The sequence below is a fragment of the Marmota monax genome, unplaced genomic scaffold, assembly GCF_021218885.2.
Source record: "Marmota monax isolate L192 unplaced genomic scaffold, Marmota_monax_Labrador192_F-V1.1 WCK01_AAM20220418_F8-fsc00017, whole genome shotgun sequence".
In the NCBI taxonomy this organism is placed as follows: domain Eukaryota; kingdom Metazoa; phylum Chordata; class Mammalia; order Rodentia; family Sciuridae; genus Marmota; species Marmota monax.
Genome location: NW_026695241.1, coordinates 24,409,448 through 24,421,324, shown reverse-complemented (window position 1 = coordinate 24,421,324; position 11,877 = coordinate 24,409,448).

Below are 11,877 nucleotides of genomic sequence, written 5' to 3'. Positions count from 1 at the left end.
ATGTTGGCTGGTGTAGGGAGTCTCCTCTACTGCAATGGGTCAGCTAGAGCTGGGTAGCAGCTGCCCGTGTTGAAAAGGGCACTAGAGGCTCAGGGGTCTTCCTGAGTCCACCTCTCCTTCCTGACTCTCCTTTTCTCTGTTCAGCCAATGATGTCACTCTCTGGTTCCTGGAGACATTTATGTTTTTGACAATGAGAATCGTTGTTACAGTTTTCTGAAAAATGACTCAGATTATGCCTTCCCAGTTCACACCCACATTCTTTTAAATTTTATTCACAGCATATCTCATAAGATTTATTGGATTATTCCTTAGATAAATTTGCTCTGTACGTTTTCAACTACCCTCATTTGCCTCCAGAACAATACAAATGATCTAGTTTCATATTGAAGACCTTCAGGAGAGAATCTCTGTATATGAGGCCTGAATAATTATAAGTGTATGTTAATCAAAACATACTGTAACTTCAATGTGTGCGTGCATGTGCCCGCTTGGAATTGAAACCAGGGTCTTCTGAATGCTAGGCAAACACTCTACTATGGAGCTACATCCAAAGCCCCACTTCAATGTACACCAGACTCTATTCAATGTACACCAGACTCTATTCTTTTTGGCTCTAAAAGAACAGAATCTGGTGTACAACCAGAGATATGAAAAATTGTGCTCTATATGTGTAACATGAATTGTAATGCATCTTGTTGTCATATATAACAAATTAATATTAAAAAAGAATAGAGTTTCTTTTAATGGGCTCTTTGTTATTTTGTTAGCATAACCTCCATCACAGCCCAATTCAATGGCACATTTTTCAGACAAGTTCATGCTTCCATTGAGAAAAATAGCCAGAATTATGCCTTACTAAGTTACTTTTTAAAAATTGACAAACATCGTAAGATATTTTCTCAGAAAAAGAACTTCTGTATTTTTTATAAGTATTTATCAAAAAAAAACAAAACACTAAAATCAGCTTACTATAGTGATACAGGAACATCAATGTTTATAGCAGTGCAATTCACAATAACCAAGTAAGGGAACCAGCCCAGGTGCCCATCAGAAGATGAATGTGTGAAGAAAATGTGGTACATATACACAATGGGGTTTCACTCAGCCATAAAGAAGAATGAGATTATGACATTTATTGGTAAATATACAGAACTAGAGCACATCAGAAAAGTGAAATAAACCAAACTAAGAGAGTCAAGGATTGAATGTTTTCTCTGATAAGGGGAAGCTAGAGCATGATGAGGGAAAAAGGGTGTGTGTGTGTGTAGAGGGAACCTCATGAAAATCGAAGGGAGATCAGTGGAGTAGAGGAACAGTATTGAGGCAGAGGGAGGAAGGACAGGAAAAGAGAGGAATTGTGGAATGAAATTGATCAAATTATGCTATGTACATATATGAATGTACCACAGTGAATTCCACCTTTATGTATATCTATACAGCACCAGTTGAAAAGCAATAAATAAATACAAGGAAGAACAGTAGAGTAGAGGAAGGAGAACAGGGAGGAAGAACGGGAGGAAAAGAGGAAATACTGAGGATTGAAACGGAACAAATTATATTTCATGTATGATCATGTCAAAACCAACCCCATTATTATATATAACTATAATGCACTAATCAAAAACATTTAAAAAACACTATTAAGTAAATTGGTGTCAAAAGGTTGATCAGTATTTCTTGTATAGATTCCTTGTTTGTATAGAATAGATGTTCAAACTGGCAATTTCTTTAGGCTCAAGATTGTCCTGCAATGTTTGCTCTTAACCTGTGATTGGGGAATGCCACCCATCAGTTCTTTCTTGTACACAGCTTTCCTCAGCACAGTAGCTGTCTATGGGAATGACAACAAACACTGTGTGCAGGATTGTTATTACAACCTGGTTGTTATAGTTTGGATCTTAGATGTCTCTCAAAGGCACATGAAATAGAAGCTTGGTCACCAGCTTGTGGTGCTATTGGGAGGTAGTAGAACCTTTAGAAAACAGAGCTTAGTGGCAGGAAATTAGGTAACTGGAGGCATGCTCTTGAAGGGAATATTGGGACCCTGGCCTTTTCCTTTCTTTCTTTGTTACCCTTCTGCCAAGAAGAGAGCAGCGTTTCTCTACATGCATCCTTCTCCGTGACGTTCTGTTTTGCCACAAGCCCCCAAACACTGGAATCATTGTGGGCTGAAATCTCTGAAACCAGGAGACAATTTACATTCTTCCCCCTTTTAAGTTGTTTGCCCAGGTATGTGGTCACAGTGATGGAAATCTGACTCACACAATGATGCAGATTCATCAGTTACAGCAAGCAGCATGAGATCTAATTTCAAAAGTTCAAAAGATATTTGGTGCAATGGGCTCTCTTTGGTCTCTTGAACTCAACAAGGATCCCTAGGCCTGTCTTTTTTTTTTTTTTTTTTTAATGATTCCTCCTTTTAAAGGCATTGAACAAAAGCAGATCTTGAAACTTGTGATCAAATTTCTGGAATGATATAGAAAAGGACTGAATCCTTTTTTACTCAACTATAACAAATTCTTCCCTTCTCTTAAGAGGGGAAAAGTAGATTTCAGATGTAATTATGAGAAGGTGTGTCTTTGGAGGGATGAAATAGAGTGTTTCCCCCAACAAACTGAAAAAGGGGATTCATGTATAATGGACCCATTTTATATTGAGCACGTAGAGGCATTTGCTGAGGTCCTAGGGCTCAAAGGAAATGCATTATTAATACATAGGATGGCACCTATGTAAACGAAATTATTGTATACATTTTGTGTCACAGTGATGTAGAATGTAGCTTTGATAGAGTCTTGTCCAGGTATTGGTCCTGATGCTAAATGAGACTCTTACTGTAAGAATTGGTCAGCCGTTCATCCTTTCTATGCCTCTGTTTCCTGATCTGTACAATAGTGACAACAGCAACACATACACAATAGGTTTTCAGGTGAAATGGTGTGAGTGTGTGTGAAACATGTAGCATAAAGCATTGCACAAGGCAAATATTGCTTTACTAAGGAGCGTCAGCCTTGTTCATCCAGGTGTTAGTACAAAGGCCAGTACTGCTCTGCCCCCTGGGATGTTTACCAGGATCCAGAACATGCTTCTTTGTTTTCCTTATGCTAAAGATGAAGGTATTAGATCTAGAACTCAGTGCTGCATCTCTCTCTGACCAAGACTTGTTTAGGTAGACCTCAATCTATTCTGATAGGGTGTCTATTTCTCAGGAACTTTTACCCAAACTGAGATAGAAGAAATCAACTTTAAGTATCTTACATTTACTCATATCAGAACAGAGAAATAGATGATCACAAGAATTATGTCTTCCATCAAGTTGATAGTAAATTTGAGGAATCTTCTTAGGAAATGACTAGAGAACACTTTCATAATGTTGAGACTACAATACATGCAGGGTGTAGTCTCTGTTTTATATAAAATTAAATGAATTTGGCCAAAACATTGACCTTGAATTTCATTTATTCTCTACCATCCTTGGTTATTCTGTTTTTCTGTGAAAGTATTTTTAAAGGTAGACTAGTTTAGGTTATAGCTCTAGACAAAGCTGAATACAATAATTATGAAATGTGTACAACATATGGGAAATGAGATAATTGAGGTTAAAAAGTATATAGATATTTTAAAATGTTAATTATGCATTTATTTAAATATGAGAGAATAATGAACATAACAGTCCATAATTTCATGTGTATTGTGCCTAGGACCAAGATGTGCAAAAGCATGAATTGATAAAACTGATAATATCAGTTAATAGAGAACAGGAGATTAGGGTCTGACGTCTGGGACCCTGACATAGAGTTGGGTTTGCTTAAGTTTAGATTCTACTTGCCTGAATTTGTCAATTTGTGCTGGTCTATTTTTTTTTTCTCAACAATAGTCATTACCATGGACATTTTAAAAATAAATAGTACCATTCTTCAAAGAGATTCCTGGCCTCTTACACTATCAAGGTACATTCTTTCTCCACAGCCAGGATATTTTCCTGCATGGTGCACCATTTCTTACTCCATCAATTTCAGTCTCCTACTTGCCTCACATCCTTCCCTTAATAAGGACAAGCTTAGGCTGGGACATGGCTGTGTTAGAGAGCTTGCCTCACATGCATCGATCAGGCCTTGGGTTCAATCCAGCATCTGCCAAAATAGAAAAAAAAAATGAAGGATGAATTTTGTTGTCTGTCCAAACCGCACGGACTTTTAAAAATGACAGATTGGAGTTTGACTTACATCTCTAATATCCACCAACTGTGTGCTTTTTTTTTCTCCTTTCTATCAGGGAAACATTAAAATTACTTATGCATACACAGCAGAACATGTCTGATGGTGGATCACCTTGGATCATGTCCACAGGTGAAGATCTGGAATTGTGGAGGAGAGAGTCACCTACAGGACAGTGTTGTGAGGTTGGGTGCCTATGTGGGGTTGGGTGCCTTCCAATGCTCAAAAGAAAATGATAATGCTGAGATATTTTAGGCTATATAACTCCTGTCAAACAAAGCTTCTCTTTGGGTGTAATGACTTTTGGCCAGATGTAGGTGAAGGGAAGGAACTTCATTAGAGATAACCGTGGACAGGAACTACCATGCTATTATTTGTTGACTGAGAGGTATCTCCCAGGGTATTAACCAGTCCTATAATCCAGATGGTCTCCCTTGGAATCACCTCAAAGTCTTTTGTGCTGATCTTCTCTCTTGCTCAATTGAATTATAGCTCTGAACAACAGACCTTTGCATCTTCTCTCTAATAAAATGAATTAAAACATCTTTTGTATAGTCTTAAAATAATGATGCAATCTGTGTATAAGAATAATTTTATTTCATGTTTTTCTGATTAAATTTATAATGGTTTAGGAAAATCAGCTTTACACAGACAATGCATAAATGTCAACAAGTTTCCTATTTATCTTTTCTGACACGTACACATATTGGTAAAGGTAGCGTAATTTATCAAACTCATTAAGGATGTTAATGATAGAATTGGGTATTGAAAAAACATCTTCTTGACCAATAAAAAAGAAATCTTGCTCTGAGGATTCTATTATTGTTGTATGGCAATTTAAAAAGATGGATCTGGGGAGCGAATGTACAGCAATATATACAACACATTTACTAAGACGGTAGATTTGAAGTATCCCCAACAAACACCAAAAAAAAAAAAAAAAAAAAAGGAGGAGGAGGAAGAAGATGAAGGAGAAGGAGAAAAGATGCTGGGGATATAGCTCAGTAGTGTGCGTAAGGCCCCATGTTCAATATCTAGCATTTAGAAACACACACACACTTCAGTGTGAAAGAGATTCACATCACTTAAGGGCCAAGTCAGTGAAAATGGCTAAGGCATTAAGAAATGTGCTTCTCCATTCTCTTTTCTGTTTGCCAGCCAAATGAAACCAACTAGAGAACAGCAGACACACCAGGTGGAAGCAGTCTGTGTCCTCAAATAACCACATGGAGCAAGGCTGCCTGCCAATGAGCAGACATTGGACTTTATGTGAACAGATACTGTTTTGTATTTTATGTATACTCTGGTAGATAAAACTCTCTCACTTTTTTTTTTTTCTGAGAGTGTCTTGGCTATTCTTGTATTTTTGTATATCCTTTAGAATCAGCAGATTCCTTAAAAACAAAAAAAAAATGGTTGGGATTTTTTTTTCCCCCTTCAAGTCCCGCCCCTCCCCGCCTTTTTTTCCCCTCAAGTTTTAAGACTCTTCCTCTCCTTTAAACTATGAACTCTACCTCATGGCAAGAATTTTAAAGACAAATTTATATACAGAATTATTTTTTAGCAGAAAGTAAGAAGCTGTGACTCATTGCAACATCGTGTTAAGACAAGCATGGAGACATCCTAGCTCCTCTTCTAGAACAGGAAAGTTGATCAGGAAAGGGAAGCAGCAGTGTAGAGAGGAGGTGTCAGTGCTCAGGACTGGTGTTCCCATTTCCTCACATTGTTCTAGTGGGAACACAGACACATGCCAGTTGTAGAAGTCAGGAGCTCTTGAAGTTGCTATGGTGTATCTGGGGGGGTGGGTCTTGAACAAATCTTGTACTGCTCAGTCCCACACAAGGCCCCTGACATTAGAAGTCTTGAGAGATGCACCAGAGTCTTGGGAAATGTTTGTGCAGGCAGCCTGAGCATAGCTCGCTCTCTTTTGCCTGATACATTCTTCCTTCATTGATCATAGCTTCAAGAATCAAGACAGCAATGGTTCCCACATGGGAAGGTGGGCTGAGGAAGTAGCTCCCATCTCAGTTTCAGGGGCTCAGGCAACCCCTCATGCTGCACATGGTGCACATATCTGTTTCTCCCCAGAAGATACCACAACTACTGCTCATTTCTGGAAGGTTCCAGTCCCTGCAGGTCTGTTCTCCACAAACTCCATGCCCTGAATCTGATACCCCTCATTCCACTGCCAAGTCAGTATGATCTCCACAGGGTAGGAACTCAGGGCTCACCTCACCATCAGAAATGGGGCGATTTATACACCATGGGGTATTACGCAGCACTAAAAAATGACAAAATCATGGAATTTGCAGGGAAATGGATGGCACTAGAGCAGATTATGCTAAGTGAAGCTAGCCAATACCTAAAAAACAAATGCCAAATGTCTTCTTTGATATAATGGGAGCAACTAAGAACAGAGCAGGGAGGAAGAGCAGGAGGAAAAGATTAACATTTAACAGAGACATGAGGTGGGAGGGAAAGGGAGAGAAAAGGGAAATTGCATGGAAATGGAAGGAGACCCTCATTGTTATACAAAATTACATATAAGAGGCTGTGAGGGGAATGGGAAAAAAACAAGGAGAGAAATGAATTACAGTAGATGGGGTAGAGAGAGAAGATGGGAGGGGAGGGGAGGGGGGATAGTTGAGGATAGGAAAGGTAGCAGAATACAACAGTTACTAATATGGCATTATGTAAAAATGTGGCTGTGTAACCGATGTGATTCTGCAATCTGTATATGGGGTAAAAATGGGAGTTCATAACCCACTTGAATCTAATGTATGAAATATGATATGTCAAGAGCTTTGTAATGTTTTGAACAACCAGTAAAAAAAAATTCAAGAGAACTGGGCAGAAATTAAAAAAAAAAGAAATGGGGCGATGGTCATTTTTACTTCCTGAGATATAAAAAGAAAATTGATTTTATTTGGTTTTGTATCAGCAAATGTTAATCTAAATAATTTATTTGCATACCCTTTAGGGTTTTAAAAACATGATTATTAAATCAAACCAAATTTGGCCCAAAGGGATCCCTATACACAAGTCCTTAGCTGGTGAATTACAACCTAACTTACTGTGTGACCTGGATGATAGAACTCTAAAAATTGGGAATATATGTTGAACAAATAAGTTCCAGCCAATCACAGTAGCCAAGCCTCAAACACAGGTGGTCAACTGTTTAAATTCCTCAAATAAGAGAAACATGAGAGTAACCAATTCAGTTTTCCTGTACCTCACTTGTATTTTCTGTACATAAATGTTTTCAGATGGCATGGCAAGAGTGGAGTTCTTTGAACTCGCTCTTGTTCAGAGGGCTGCCTGATTCTAGAATCACAGAAAAAAGTAAATTAAGATCCACAAAATTAGACTTGTTGTAGATTTGTTGTTTAACACAGTTACACTCACAAATTTGTTCTTTTACAATTTCATACTTTTTATGTTATCAGAGAAGGATCTAATATTATTTTTTTTCCAAAAATGGATCACCAAATTCCTCAACTAATGAGTAATTCATCATTTACTTCTCAGTTAGAACTGTCAGCATTATTAGATTTACTAAACTTCGAGTACACACTTAATTCTGGAGAGTCTTCTATTTTAATTATATTTTGTCTTCTGTGCTGTTAATACACTGTGATAATGGTGAGAATAAACTAGTTATCAAACTGCTTTGTAAGGGTCACAAAATCAGATTAAAGACAAGCAGGTGGTCTTGAGGGCTCTTTCATCAATGTCCTAGGAAACCTGTGACCAGAAAGCCAAAGCCTGTCAAATACAAGGTCTCTCTCCTATGAATTGTGTAGGACAAGTACTTTCAAATTGCTCTCTGAGCTTTACCTCTACCTTCATGATGACTCTCTGTCTTTCTGTAAATGTTCTTTCATGTTCAATTTATTAGAAAACATTTTCAAGTAAGCAAGATGTTCATCTTAAACTAAATCTTCTCATGTAAATATTTGTTGACTATGCTATATATTCTCCAGTAACTGCCAATAATCACAATTACTTATTATTTTTTGTTGTCTTTGATTAGTCTCTCACACTATAAAGGCAACTTTATCCTCAAAATGAAGACCGATTTCTTTTTCTGTAGAATACATTTCTAAATCTTTCTTTGTCCTGATCTTTGCTACATATCTTCTTCAAAAAGTTAAGGTAACTTTTTGCTAATAAAGAGTTTACTTTGCTAATAAACTTTTTGCTAGTAAAGAGAGGTTTCCTGCCTCTCTTTCTCTTCTAAAGCAATCATAGAAACCAGAATTCCTCTTAGAAATGGGTCATAGAAACTAGAACTCTTCTTCCCAAAGCAAGCCAGAAAATGGAGATTTTTCTACAGCATCTCTTGAGTCATTGGATCTTCATTTCTGAAGTTTCCTGTGTCATATGAAACTCTGATTACATAGATTTCTAGCTTCTTTTGTTAACCTGTCTTCTGTTGTAAGAATGTCATCAGGAAAGGCATTATCTCTTTTTGCCCCACCACAAGGTTGTGGACACATCAAACTGAGAAATCTGCAGGAGTGGTCATGATAAGACATACTTATCAGAATTGTTGCATAAATTAAACAGAAATTACAGCAAAGTAAAATTTCAAAAAGAAGTAGTTCTTTTTTTCTTGGTTTCTTGGCCAATTACAAAGCAGATAGAAATTAAAGGATATTAAGATATAGGTATTAGGGCTGGGGCTGTAGCTTGATGGTAAAGCGCTTGCCTCGTATATATGAGGCACTGGGTTCAATCCTCGACACCACCTAAAAATAAGTGAAGATATAGCGTGTCTATCTACAACTAAAAAAATATTTTAAAAAGAGATATAGGTATTAGATCTCAACCAAGTTTCTTGCCACGGATTTGTCAGCTTTTGCCCTCTGTCTAATTAGACAAAAAGCTTTTGAGGTCCATCTGCCCAGGCGACCTACCAAGATAAGAGCTATGATATTTACCATATTATACCTTTTTTGAGTGATTACTTATGTAATTCCTGCCATCCTCATTAGCAGTCTTCTTAACTTAGCTGGTTTTAGAATTCTGAGAAAATATATTTACTAATTTCTTTTTTAAAAATTTTTTCAGATGTTGATTAGCCTTTATTTTATACACTTATATGAAGTGCCGAGAATCAAACCTAGTGCCTCACACATACCAGGCAAGCACTCTACCACTGAGCTACAATCCCAGCTATTTAGAAATTTCTTCCCTTTCCTTACTGAAATACAGACCCGAGGCCCAGGTAGCTTCTTTCATAAAGAAAGTATTTAAATTTTTTGTTTGTTTTTAAAATTTGTTTTAATTAGTTATACATGACAGTAGAATGCACTTTGATACATCATATACAATGGAGTATAATTTTTCATTCTTCTGGTTATACATGATGTAGACTTATATGGGTCGTATAGTTATAAATGTACTTAAGGTAATAATATCTGACCTATTCCACTATCCTTTTTCCCCCCATACCCCTTCTCATCCCTTCACTCCCCTCTGCTTAATCTAAAGTAACTGTATTCTTCCCCAGCTCCCCCACCCCATTATGAATTAGCTTCTACATATCAGAGAAGACATTCAGCTTTTGGTTTTTGGGGGGTTGGCTTATTTTGCCTAGCATGATATTATCCAGCTCCATTCATTTACCGGCAAATGCCATAATTTCATTCTTCTTTAAGACTGAGTAATATTCTTTCATTATATATATGCCCAATGGCAGATATATATATATATATATATATATATATATATATATATATATATATATATATATATATTACATTTTTAAAATCCATTCATCTGTTGAAGGGCACCTAGGTTCTTTCCATAGTTTACAGTTATCTCATACTAGACAAAGACACCAAAAACATTCACTGTAGAAAAGATAGCCTATTCAATAAATGGTACTGGGAAAACTGACAATCCACATGTAACAAAATGAAATTAAACCCTTATCTCTTACCCTGCACAAAACTCAACTCAAAGTGGATTAAAGACATAGGCACTAGACCAGAGACCCTACACCTAATGAAAGAAAAAGCAGCACCAAATCTTCACCATGTCAGCTTAGGATCTGACTCCTTAACAAGGCTCCTAGAGCACAAAAAGTAAAACCAATAATCAACATATGCAGTTAGGGTGGTGGCTCAGTGGTAGAGTTCTTGCTTAGCATGGATGAGGCACTGGGTTCAATACCCAGCACCACATAAAAATAAACAAATAAGATAAAGATATTGTGTCCATCTACAACTAAAAAAAAATCCACTAAAGAAACAAAAAGAATCAACATATATTTTTGACAACTTTGTCAAGGATCAGATAACTGTATCTTTGTGGTTCTGGCTCTGTGTCTTTTTTCCCATTGATTTTCATGCTTGTTTTTATCCAAATATCAAACTGCTTTTGTTACTTTATTTCTGCAATATAATTTGAGATCATGTATTTTGATGGCTCCAGCACCACTCTTTTGTGTGTGTGTGTGTGGGGGTAGGGTTCAGGGGATTGAACTCAGGGGCACTTAACCACTGAGGCACATCCCCAGCCCTATTTTGTATTTTATTCGGAGACAGGGTCTCACTGAGTTGCTTAGCCCCTTGCTTTTGCTGAGGCTGACTTTGAACTCATGATCTTCCTGCCTCAGCCTCCTGAGCTGCTGGGAACACTTAAATTTTGGATGGTGAAGAAAAAAAAATGTAATCTTTATATAAAAGTAATTATTTTTTTTTACCTAAATTCATTAACAACTGCTTTTTAAAAAAAATATCCAGACTTGATTGGATTAACAATTATCAAATGAAAGCCTCATTAGCAAACCAAATATTTCTTTCTATCTAAACATGTATGCACTAATTACCACACACAAAATCACATATGGGCTCAAACACACAGATAAAGCATAATTAGGGGCTGCAAGGCAGAGAATGTCAGAGATGAAAGATTGTTAGTCTATCCCCATACTTTAGAGACAAGGAGAAGAGGGATGAAATGATACGTCCAGCACTGAAAGCAAACTTTTGAAAAACAGGCACTAAACCAGAGGTTTTTGCATGTTTGAATGATGTCATAGGCACTCTGTGTGATGCTGGTAAACATTTTGGGTGTGAAATAGTAAGCAAGAAATCAGACCTACTTGGCAATCTGTTTCAGATCAATGGCCTTTACCCAGAAGTCTGGGAAGAAAATATCCACAATGTCACTTCTACAGGATTAGAGGAAGGAGAGAGGCAATGATGTTTCTACTCTTTCCTAGGAATATCCACCTCTGAGAAGAACATATCATTTTCTGTGGATGTCACTTGTTCTGCAGAAAAGGCTTCCCTGGGACTCCCAGGTATTCAAAAAAGGAGACAGAATATTAGACCCAGAGACAGAAGGCTCACACACCCCATCACCCAGAAACCCTGAGTCCCAGAAATTGGGAAGTTTCCTGATGATGGATCCTATATATGGAAGATTTGGGAGTCTTTATTCTGAGGTAGAGAAATATGTGGGGAAAATATAAACTCAACTCCCCTTAGAATTCAAATGTTTACATTTTAAAAACCAGTGTTTAAAACAGGCATACGTATTTAAGGACGCGGAAATAGTTCCCAAGATGCAGACATATGCTGTCAGTTTCCTTGTGTTAGGTCATTGCAGAAAGAGGTTGGCAATGATGCCTGCCTCACCGCATGGGGC